Source organism: Triticum dicoccoides, chromosome 3B, assembly GCF_002162155.2.
Source record: "Triticum dicoccoides isolate Atlit2015 ecotype Zavitan chromosome 3B, WEW_v2.0, whole genome shotgun sequence".
Lineage (NCBI taxonomy): Eukaryota > Viridiplantae > Streptophyta > Magnoliopsida > Poales > Poaceae > Triticum > Triticum dicoccoides.
In genome coordinates, this window is record NC_041385.1 from 289,466,377 (window position 1) to 289,478,794 (window position 12,418).

Sequence of the window (12,418 nt, forward strand, 5' to 3'; positions counted from 1 at the left end):
TGTTGAAGGGAGTGATGAAATTTTTTATTTTTCATTCGAGTTGTCCTGTTGCAAGTTACAATAAACGCCCCGGTCCCAGGTCTTGATTTCTTTTGCACTAAGATCCCTACCAAGAGAGAGGACCTTCTCCAATTTCTGCTCGAGAACTGGTTGAAACAGTGAGAGAAGTTCTGTGTACATTTCATTAATAACTTTGCTGATTTTCACCTTTGCCTGGAATTGAAAAAAACAGGAGTTATTAATACCGAAAATGAAAAATAACTTGTGACCTACAGTATGTTCTGTCAAGAATTGTGGAAAAGGTATGAAATACTGTGTGCAGAAACACATATGATGTGTTACGGGAAGCGCTGCTATATTTAACAGCAAACATAGTGCACGAAGCATGGTTGAGGTACTACCGCAGTGAAGCACTGCTATATTTTAACAAAAAATTAACAGTACTATAGGAAGCACTGATATATTTAACGGGAAAGCACAACTAACATACTATAGGAAGCACTGCTATAATTAACAGAAAATGATAGGTAATGTACTATAGGAAGCACTGCTATATTTAACAGAAAAGCACAGCTAACCTACTATAGGAAGCACTGCTATATTTAACAGAAAAGCACAACTAACGTACTATAGGAAGCATATCTAAAATGCTGCAGTAAGCATAGGTTACATTTTCCAGTAGTTAGAGGAAACCAACTGGACAAAGACTTGTAACCTACTTTATTAAGCACTGCTATATTTAACAGAAAGGCACAACTAACCTACTATAGGAAGCACTGCTATATTTAACAAAAAAGCATAGCTAATGTACTATATGAAGCACTCCTATATTTAACAAGAAAGCACAACTAACGAACTATAGGAAGCACTGCTATATTTAACAGAAAGGCACAACTAACGTACTATAGGAAGCACTACTATATTTAACAGAAAAGCACAACTAACCTCCTATAGGAAGCACATCTAATATGTTGCAGTAAGCACAGGTTACATTTTCTAGCAGTCGGAGGAAACCAACTGGATGAAGACTTGTAACCTACTTTATGAAGTATGTCTAATCCGCCGTAGGGAAGCGGAGGTATAAGCATCATGGTGGCACATATTAGCTAACGCAAGAAGGACATATAGCTATTTCGTGAAAACTTAGAGAGCATCATTTCAAACATAAAATCAAGTGCACAAGCTGGATATTACTTACGGAACAAAGTTTTTCTTGAGGCACAAATTCTTCTATGTAGGCCTCTAGTGTGGGACTCGTTTGAAAAAACGGCCCCTGAAAGCCGGGCGGTGGTTGGAAAGGCATGCACCTAATGTCTTTCAACTGCCATGTGGAAGGAAACAACGACAATCAAGTCAAATTAATATATGGCAGCTAACTCATTATGTTGAGCTGAAAACTTCACCAAAGGAAAATGATAAAAAGTTCACTCACCGTGTGTTTCCCAAAAATTCCGTCCTCTATTGACAAGCTGTCTATGTTAGCATAATTCTTAATGGCCTTCGTATCCCATATGACAAGCCTTGCAGGAGTGTCAGATTTCAGGTCCATAATCTTTGTATCCAGGTACTCAAAATATGTTATCTGCAAGGGGGGGAAGAGGTAAAAATGAATCATGTTCTTGTAGCTGCTTCTGGGTATAAAGAAATATACAAGTTAATGAATGAACCACTGGAATGAGGTGGCAGCCACACAGGGCGCATATGAATCCTTTGTCCCTGAAGGTCTGGAGTGATGCCACCAACTTCTCTGTGACAGAGCGGCTAAGTAGTCGGGACTAATGCAGTCATATGTCGTTGGGCATAGAAATATTGTTGTTGCAAACATCACGAAAACCCGTTGAAATACTTCCCCTGTCAGTTCTGGGGTCATGAGATCAGTTAACTCTCTGATGTTTGGAGCGTGCCCAGCACACCGAGTCTCAGACTTAACCTGACACCTGAAAGCTTCTGAGCATTTTCTAGGGATAATCTGCCGCCCTAGTGGAATTCCTAAGATCCGGTGCATGGTGTATGAGTTGATAAAGAATCTGTATCCGCTAGGCAGTATGAAACACCTGGATCTGCAATCAAAATAGTGGACAAGCCAGCGAACTAAACACCTCAGAAGCTCGCGGCAACACAGATCAAGAAGGTATCCAAAACCAATATCTCTGAGAAGCTGTTTTTGTGTTTCTGTTAGCTTCTCACAGACAGTAATGAATTTCTGCAAGCTGAGTTTTGTGCTAAACTCTTCTTCATATTCATCCATTATAATAGCCCTGTGGACAAAGATAAGAAATGACCTTTAACGAATTTATTGTTGAAGTGCATGCTTTTCTGGGAGAAGGTTATATATAAACATCGAGTCAGCCAAACAGACCGTGATTAGAAATGCAGCTAGAATGAGAGGCATTGATTTCCAAAGAAATTTCAACGACACACGCGAGATGCATGAAAGAAAACACCTACTTCGAGGCAGCAAGCTGCTTCTTTCTCCTGTACTCCTCAACAAGCTTTTTGTGTGCTGCACGTTTTAACTCGATCCTTAGTCTCTCTGTCTCTAGCTGGTCATGAACCATGAAATCTTGTGTGACAATCTCTGTGCCATCGACAGACTAAGACTGAGTCTCCGACAGCTGTGGGGTGGAGTCCATCTCATCGATCTCTACATAAGAGGTCATGAGACATCATCGTTACCAGGCCAGCTACGTAAGATTGTTGTTAGAAGTCCATGTGAGACCATCATCAACGACTTGGTTAGCTAAGGCGGATTCTAACTCTGGGATAGTAACTGTTTTGCAAAAACAAATGTAAGTCCTTTGGATACCTGCTATAAATTGCGAATATAATCTCTGGTCACGACAGTGCTTAAGTTTTGCATGGCTGGAGATATAACTCAACTTACCAAAACCAAGGCGCAAACATGCAGTTGGCGGGATTAAAGTGTTGCCAGCCGAGTCTTAATTTTAAATCCATAAACCTTCTCCCGTTAACACGACGCAAAAGTTTGAGCACGAACCAACTGAAAGTAATTGGATCCGGAACGGATATTTAAATCGCGCCCCACCTGTTGTGTTGCGCACATGTGATGTGTATCCAACCCGCAGAATTGCTATCACCAAAATTTTATTTTTTCAATCGTTGAATCGGTGGCATAATCATGGCGAGGAAGCAATGGATTACCTGAACAGTAGACCACGGTGAGCGAGGTGAAGGAGACCGATAATTTTTCAGTGACGAGCGAGCACTGTGGAGGGATCAGGGCGAGACTGTAGGTTTTCCTTTGGAGAGCTAGAATATGCCTCGCCTTTCACCAGCGACGCTAGATGGAGAGAGATCTGGAACTCATCTGCAGACGACCCCACAAGTTAGTCAAATCTTAGAGGAACTATTTGAGAGCCCACATGTCAGTATGAGTTTGAAGTTCACCTACCACATTTTCTCACCCTAGGTGGAGGTACTCCTCGTAGGACTCATATAAGGCCGATCCCATAAGTTAGTGAGAGACTTAGAGGAATTATTAACTGAGAGCCCACTTGTCAGTCTCGTCGACGGTCAAGTGAAGTTGACCTACCACATCTCGTCACACCGAAAAAACATGTGCATCTCTCATGCGTCGCAAAACTCACCCCACCTATCAGGTTATTCTTCTCCTGCACGCAAAAAACGAAGTAGCCTCTCTCTTTCTTTCTTTCTTTCTCTCTCCCTCTCTCTTTCTCTTTTATCTCTCTCCCAGATTCAAAATCATTGAAGGAGATCGCTGACAAACTGCAGGGAAGCAGATCCCTCCACAATTTAGAAAGGTGTGAGTTCCGAACAATCAGCGCATAAGATTCGGCAATCAAAGGTTAGTAAATTTTTTATCAACGTACCTTTGCATTGCGATTCCTGATACACGAGATTCAATTCATTGATGAATTTCTTGTTGTCGGGATTCATAGAATAAAACTGTGTAGTTTTACACTGTAGCTCTCATTTGAGTTTGTTTTTTGTTTTGTGTACTCTCGTCCTTGTAATACGAGCTTGTTAGTTTTGTTAGGTTTCATGGTTATCTTTGTGTTAAGTGTTGCACAAGCAAACTAGCATCAGAGGATCTCACTATGGTTGAGGTTGCAGTTTTATTAAAAATTATTATATGTATATATTTATACATGTCAATTATATAGAACTAAAAATATATCTCTGTTGCATGGTAAGTGTAAAAGGTTAGTAAGAAAGATTGAGATCGACTTTGAAAAGTTTCAACACTGATACTGCAGGTTTATAACCTTTATATTTATTACGTCTCTTTTTCGGGCAGATGTTTAGGAGTGCGTCATCTGGTCAGGACAACAGGGACGGTCGGTCTTTGAACGACATCGGCAAGGATTATGGGAGGCAGGTAATTGTAAGCCAGTTGAACATTAGCGTTTGGTCTTTTATTTCTGGGACATTTGCTGTCAAGGTGCCACCACTAAGAACACCAAATAGTAGATCATTAACGACAACAAAAATAATTAATATATCCTGGATGAATGCTGTAATATCTGTTTATCCTGTGCATCTACTCTGCAGTTGAGTATCGAGAGGTGGAAAAAATTTACTACAAAACGAGAAGAAGATCAATGATGCAGATACTGTCAAACACGCACATGCCATGCAGGCTGGAATAATTGGAGTCAAGAGTGAGATACAAGTTCTTGGCAAATGTCCCAACCAGGAGCATGGTGTGCAATAGACACCTGCGAAGAGGAGCATCCTAAGCAGCAGAGACTCCACTAAGTAGATTGTGCAGGTAACGATGAAAACTTCAAACGCTGATTTTGAACGTACGTGGAAGTTTTACTTGCTAATTCTTTGTAATACTTGCACGTGCCTCTAATTATTTTTTGGTTTCAAGAAACAAATGTCCACAAAGGCGCAGAGCGGGCGTTGTGACAGACCGGCGTTCGAAGGCGGTCATAATGAAGAGGTACAGGGTAACAAAATTTCCTTTGATGCAAGTATAAGGATCATTGGCAACAAAAGCATTGGTGTTCAAGGATTTGGTACGGTTTGCACAAGCAAGAAGAGATCAACGACAAAATCAAACATAAGAGGAATAAACTTTACCGTACAGCAGCACCACAAAGCAATACAGGTGACATCAAATACGAACGTGCAACAACATTTAAAGCAAATGTATATTTTGTTTGTGAGCAATTTTTTTTCCGTCTGGTATATTTAAATTGTAGTATCTTGCACACGCAGGTGTACGAGCAAGTAAGAAAGTATCGCGGTAGTCCACGATTCGATGAAAACATAAGGCAAGGTCCTTTGAAAGGATCACCTGTGGCATTCAACATGAGGGGTCCTTCCGAAGGATCTCCGATGGCATTCAGCATCGTCAGCGAAATCACCAATGCACGAAGGTTGTCGCCAAGATTTGCTGGACAAGATAGGCATGGGAAAACAAAGGTGACGTCGGAACTATGATTTTTCAATTCAACACACAAACAGTTTCATGGAAGAATAGGGTAAAGTGCAAAACAGGAGGACGGATGTCCGTCTGGTACGGTTGTATGTGCAGTTATTCTTTTGTATAGGATGTTGTTGTGCCTCTCCGGTTGTATGGTGTAAACAGAAGCACAACTGTGCCTCTTGTCCAGATGTGTGTGTAGCATGGTCACATTCGTGCTGCTAGGTATAATGTGAACAGTGCCTCTGGTGTACCGCTTATACTTGGCGAATAGGCATAGGTCTGGTTTTGGTATACCAGATGAGCCCTGATGAGTCATATAAATCTTTTGTTTAGAAATTAAAAAAATGCATATGCTGCTCTGGACATCTAATTCTGTTTCGTGCCATGTGTTCAGGATTTGGCGGAGGGGATAACAGATGAGGCAAGGAAATATCATAGTTCTCCATCCATTTCAAAGGGAACGCGACGTTCACTGCAGCAAGTAGCGTATAGTGCCAGCACGGATTGCATGGTAGAAGCAGCACAGTCGCTTGGTTGCACGAGTGCCAAAGAAACATGGAGCAGCATTGCACAGTGCGACAGTGGAGAAGCAGACACATTTATGGATTTGACCGTGCCATGCAGAAACGACGCTGCTGTGTGTGACAAACAACAGAGCAGCAGCAGCTCCGCTGTAAGTGGACCTATGGCTGGCGATGAAACTGATGTCGTCAGAAGTGAATGCGATCAGACGAATGAAGACATGGTAGACAGAATCATCATGGCGCCGCCGACCATTGTAGAGAAAGAAATGGACGACATGTTCAAAGAAGGCATATACCCAACGATTCAGGAGGTCACCAAAGCGCTCAAACCAGAGGTTGGTATGGTATTCGGATGATTGGATGAGTGCTTTTTATTTTTCTGCAGATATGTGAGAAGGGTTGGCTTTGCTGCCAAGCGATCAACAAGCAGAAGATCGACATATGATCAGCAGCTTGACAAGCAGGTCTTTCAGTGCACCAAGGAAGGGCAGAATAAAACAACAGAGAGACATGTTAAGGAGAGAAGGAGCAACTGCTTGATCCGGACAAGCTGCCTAGTCCAAATAACGGCCAAGAGGGATACAGATAGGAGGAAATGGTATCTGAAGAACGTGCACCTAGAGCACAACCACCAACTTCACCCATCCGATTGGATGCTGAAGTTCATGAGATGCTATAAGAAGATGACACCTCATGAGAAATTCTTTATACAAGTACTGCAGAAGGCGAGGTTAGAACCAAGGAAGGTTATGCAGATTTTTACTGCCATGGGGAAACTGGTGCGAGAAATTATGTTCGACACAATTGACATAAGCAACATTGCATGCCGGGACAGAGCTGGAGAGTGCGACACTGATATCGAGGACACTATGAAACTGTTTGCCGATATGCAGAGGCGGAGGCTGGGATTCCACCATGTGGAAGAGACAGAGAAGAATGTAGTGCAGAGCCTGTTCTGGACAGACTCCTTGTGCAAGATGAATTATGAGCTATATGGAGATTTCATGTCTTTTGACATGACGTTCTCTACGAATATATATGGCTTGCCATTTGCACCAATTATAGGTGTCGACGACCATGGGTCGACCATCCTGTTTGGAGTAGGCCTTTTGAAGGATGAGAAAATAGGGTCATTGAAGTGGCTCCTAAGCACGTTTGTCGAGGCAATGGGAGGTAAAGAGCCGAAATACATAATAACAGACCAAGACCAGGTGATGAAGACTGCAATAAAGGAAGCTCTTCCAAGAACGAGGCACAGGTTCTACTGGTGGCATATTAGGAAGAACACGAAGGAAAAAAATGTAGTAGTGTTTGCGCAGCACCCAGGGATGTTTGATGATTTATTTTGAATCGTCAAAAACTCACTAGATCAAGAAGAGTTTGAGCGTACCTGGAAAGCAGCAATTTCTCTTTACAAGGCGGAAGGCAACAAACACCTGAACACGCTATGGGAAGTTCGAAATTTCTGAGTGCCGGCCTACTTCAAGGACTGATTCTATCCTTTCTCGTCAACAACCACTCGCAGTGAGAGCACGAATTCGATGTGGAAGAATTACGTCGACCACAGGGACACTATAAAAAGGTTTGTTCATGTGTATCACATGAGTCAGCAAAATTTCCTCGCTACACTTGACAAGAAAAGACACCGAATAGAAGAGAAGGTGCCATCACTAGAGACGGGTTTTCCGATTGAAAGACAAGCAAGTGAAGTATACACCAATGAAATTTTCAAGAAATTCCAGCTGGAGCTACAGAACCGGACTTACTTCAAGTGCTCTGACCTGGCAAAGGGGAGGCAATATTTTTTTAAAAAGATTACTGAGCCTGGAGAAAAAGTGTGGAAACCATATCTGGGCAAGGAATTTGACAGGTCTGAGTTCAGGGTAGATGTGGATGAGCAAAAAGAAATATATAGTTGCAGCTGCAAGAAAATGAGTAGGGATGGCATTCAGTGCTGCCATGTGCTTAAGGTGATGGACCAAACATGCATGATCGAGCAACTTCCAAAACCCTTCATCATCCCCAGATGGACCAGGAATCTATCAGAGAGTCTGAAAGTTTTGTCTACAAGTCAAGGTGATAGCATGACCGCACAAGACGATGAAACTATGAAATTCAGCCTCGTTTACGCTGAGTTGTCGGATATCTATTCAAATGCTTGCAGAAAAGAGAAGGCATTCAGTGTGCTGCGTGAGTGTACGGTAGATATGAAAATAAAAGTCATGGCAACACTTACTGAGGAACCAGACACATGCATTCTTGCCGAAACTCTCAAGAACCTTGCCATGAGTGGCTCAAAGGGCACGAAAAAAGGAGATCAAATCAAAGCTGGTTCTGAGAAGAAAGGAAAAGGCAACAAAGCCGCATCCAAGTGCGGTCGTTGTGGAGTAAAGGGTCACAGGAAAAGAAACTGCTCGGATAACCCAGAAGTACAGGAGAGGATGAGGATTGAAGAGGAGAAGAGGAAAACGCAGCAGGAGAAGAGGGCAAGGTCAATGAAATGGCTGACAACACCAACAACACCATCGAGGACATCAAACGGCTCAGGGCGATGCACTCCAAGCCCAGGAGGAAGACGTCAGACGCCAGCAACTCCAACGACCCCACTGACAATAGGGAGCATTTACCAAAGTCTTGCATCTATGCCAGAATCGAGCATACAAGCCAGGCACACAGAATGCGTTCAGGGAAGCCTGGGACAAGGCATGGAATTTGCACAGTCCATTTCAGAAAGGAAAGTTCCGAGTGGAGACTTTTTGGTACCGGAGAACAGTATGAATAGAAAAATTAAAAGGTAATAATGCAGCTTAAACAAGACGTAAGCAAAAAACAGTGATGACCGCAATCTTTCGCTTTGTTTTTATGTATGTATATTAATTTTACAGGTAAATATATTGAATAGCTACACACAAGGGTGGGTTTGCACAAGGGTGGAGAAGGAAGAATGGATCACTGAACATTCAAAAACAAGGCCGCACGTGGAACGATGAAATAGCAAGCAATCGGTGGGGAGGGCGGGCGGGTGTCGATTGTTTATTTTCTTGTGTTGTGGTTATAAGAACGACTTGTAAGTTAATTTGTTGCAGTTATAGAAACAAAACAAATTTAAATAAGAATGCCTTTTGATTCTTTATGTATTTTTACTCGGCGGAGAAAAATATCATAGGCACAAGTTTCCTTGTTATTTTCCGCAGCCACGTCGGTTTCTGAATGTGGATGCTGTAAGCATACAAGCATGCTTCTCTGCTGCATGACAGAGAGATAAAAATAACTAAAGGGCACAGGCAGCCACAGCCATGCCACTGGTGAGTGTTCAACCGTGACTCTCACGGTTGCATGGTCACGCCAGCCGTTATGGAACAAAAACATTTTTAAGCACAGAATCTGGGTCGTGCTTCTGGGGCCGCATAACCGTGGCTTTAGTGGTAACGGTGCCTCGCCTATTCTCACGCCTGTTCTTCTCTTATGAATGTATGTCTGTAAGTAATTGAAATATAGAGCACATAACCGTGCTTGTGATGTGTGTCCAACCGTGCCTCATGTGCCTTCACGCCGTGCTTCTGTGATGCAAAGATTTCAAACACAACGGGTCACGATTGTGTTTGTTTTTCTGTTTCACAAATGGATATAGTGCCTGGCAGTAGGTTTATGGTGTTTCCTGTGAGAGAATCACGTCTTTACGTGCTACTGAATCACATGGAATCATGAGCGTGCCTGTGTGGCATGTAGAGCAGTGCGCGTCATATCACTTCACGACTGTTGTGTGGTACATAGCAAACCGTGCGCCTGCCATGGTCGTGCCTGTGTGACAGGTAGAACAGTGCGTCTCGTATCACTTTCCTATGAAGGCATGATCATGTGTGTGGTTCCTAACAAACCGTGGCTCTGCCATCACTTCACTTGCTTGCTTTTGTCTGTGAGTGTTTCGGCAGAATCATCTGCAAGGCAGAGGCACGGCCTTGAATCTACTTAACTTTTAAACGGTCTTTATAGTTACTTAATTGTCAACGTGCTCGTGGAAAATTTTGCAGCTTACAAAGGCAAGATGAGTGTATAACCGTGTTTCCGGCGTCGAACAGATTCTTCAGAGTAATGTGTGCGGTAAATAATTAAAACACGGAGGGGCACGCCTGTGCCTGGTATGCGTGTTCAACCGTGCATCTCGTACCTTGAAAGTCATGGCTCTATTTAATGTTTCAAGCAGCCACCTACCATTTACTTGCCACGAGTAGTAATTAACCCAGACCCTCGCGTCAAAAAAAGAGGTAATTAATCTGGACCCCTCCACTCCCCACCGTGGGTATTTAAGTCGTTTCATGGGTCGACCGGATGTTATCCATTTCTCCAGATCCACCTTAGTGAGCACTGGTCGTGGGCGGCGCCACCCCAGCAACGAAGGTGGAGATGGAAAGCGCTGCTCGTAGCATCAAGAGGTCGAGAGTGGCGCCATCGGCGATGCCGCCTTCTGGTGGTGTGCTATTCGTCGGAGGGAATGGAAGCGGCGACCGTGCTCCCTCTCGATCCGAGGAGGAAGAAGAGGGATCTCGTGCGGACCGCATCAGCGATCTCGCCAATGCCGTCCTAGGTGAGATCATCTCTCGTCTTCCCATCAAGGAGGGCATCCATACTCGAATCCTCGGACGTCGCTGGCGTCCTTTGTGGCCCATCGCTCCTCTGAATCTCGACTACCACGAGATCTCTATCCCTCGTCTTTTTAACGATGGAGAATCAGTTCATATCGAAACCATATCTCAGCTGTCCCCCTTCACCAAGGAGCGTGTTCGCAAATGCGACGCGGCTCTATCGAAATCCTGTCGGTAATGTTGTCAGTCTTCCGGAATCCATTATGTCCGGCCATGCTGGCTCGGTTAGCTGCCTCTCTATCCCGGCGTGCTACCTACAGTGCAGGCCCTCCATCGTTGATGCCTGGCTCCGATCTTGGAAGCTAAACAATATCCAAGTTCTTGAGTTCTACTACCTCTTCCCATTATTTCTGACGCAAGAGGTAACACTACTGGATCTATGCACTTCAACTACGCCCTCGGCACCGGAGTCTGTGTTTCGGTTTTCCTCCTCTCTCCACACCCTCGGCTTTGATCTTTGCCAAATACCAGACAATTACGTAGGGACGCTTAAGCTACCACTAGTGAAAAGACTCTCGCTTGTGGAGGTTGATATATTAGACGCCTCGCCGCAAAGCATAATCCACTCTAGTTGCCCTGCACTTGAGTCTCTCCTGCTTGTTTGCAATAGAGGAGGTCGTTGCGTCACAATAAACTCGTCTAACCTTGTAAGCATTGGCATTTGTTGTCCACATGGAGAACTCATTATTGAGGATGCCCCTTATCTTCGACGGTTGATTGTTGATTGTCTGGTCGACGACTGTTTGATAACCGTTGTCTCTGCACCTAAACTGGAGACGTTGGGTGAATTCGTGTTCGTGTCTCCCTCGACGTGTCTTGGGGTACTGACTTTCCTTCATACTGGAACAGAGCTGCACTTTTTCCAATGTTTGTTCTATTAATTTAATGGTCTATGTTCTATTCTTCATGCAGAGTCAGGACTTGGAGGTAAACGGTGTCTCTACGTCTGAACTGTATCCATGTCGTTTCACGTGTCTTGAGGTATTGAGTTTTCACGATACTTCCAGCTTCACTTTTTTTGTGAGGAAACAAGTTTTATTTCATCCAACCTTTATTCTATTAGTTTTGTGATCCATCTTTTGTTAATTTTCATCAAGGGTTTGAAGGCAGTTAGTCTAACAACAATGCGTCAATCTGTCAAGACCTTGCTTATCTACATGTATTATAAGGTGTACATCGTCGTTGAATTGCTGCAATGCTTTCCAAAACTGGAGAACTTGTTTTTCCAAGTGATGATCTTCAGAAATGTGCATACTGTAGTACTCGTTCCATTTCAACATGCTTGTCTTAATTTTGACTGGAAATGACGCACCTGTATCTACACATGATTTATTGTTGGATACATCCATATCTAGACAAGTCTATGTCTAACTTCTTGTTACGGAGGTGGTAGAACTAATTGTTTCATTTGGTTATCCGATGCTCTGTATCTCTTTTTACAGACGCTAAGTATTTTCAATCTATCATTTATATTTCAGGGATCGTTGATTTGTCATGTTGGAAAAAAACAAATGGCGTCATAAGCACTGACAGTTTCTCAAATATCACGACGTTTGGCTAAAGACAGTATCGCTTGAAGATTATGTTTGCTCCGAGAGTTACACTGAATTTGAGACGTTCTTTGTTCTTAGTGCAAAGAATCTGGAGACCATCACCATTAAGTTTACCTCCCCTCCCACAGAGTTCACGGGAGTATTTTACGAAAAGCAACAAAGGGTTATGGAGTGGCATAGAAGGGCTTCTAAACATGCATGTCATAGATTATCATCAAGTTGCAGCCACGCGCGTTCGCTTTTAAGGAAGAGGACTGTTGAATACCTGGATTTGATGGT

General features: G+C 43.3%; 1 pseudogene; it reads left to right on the forward strand.

The window, feature by feature from the left end:
• The first annotated feature begins 4,279 nt into the window (after positions 1-4,279).
• Positions 4,280-8,832, forward strand: LOC119279527 (annotated as a pseudogene).
• The last annotated feature ends 3,586 nt before the right edge of the window (positions 8,833-12,418 follow it).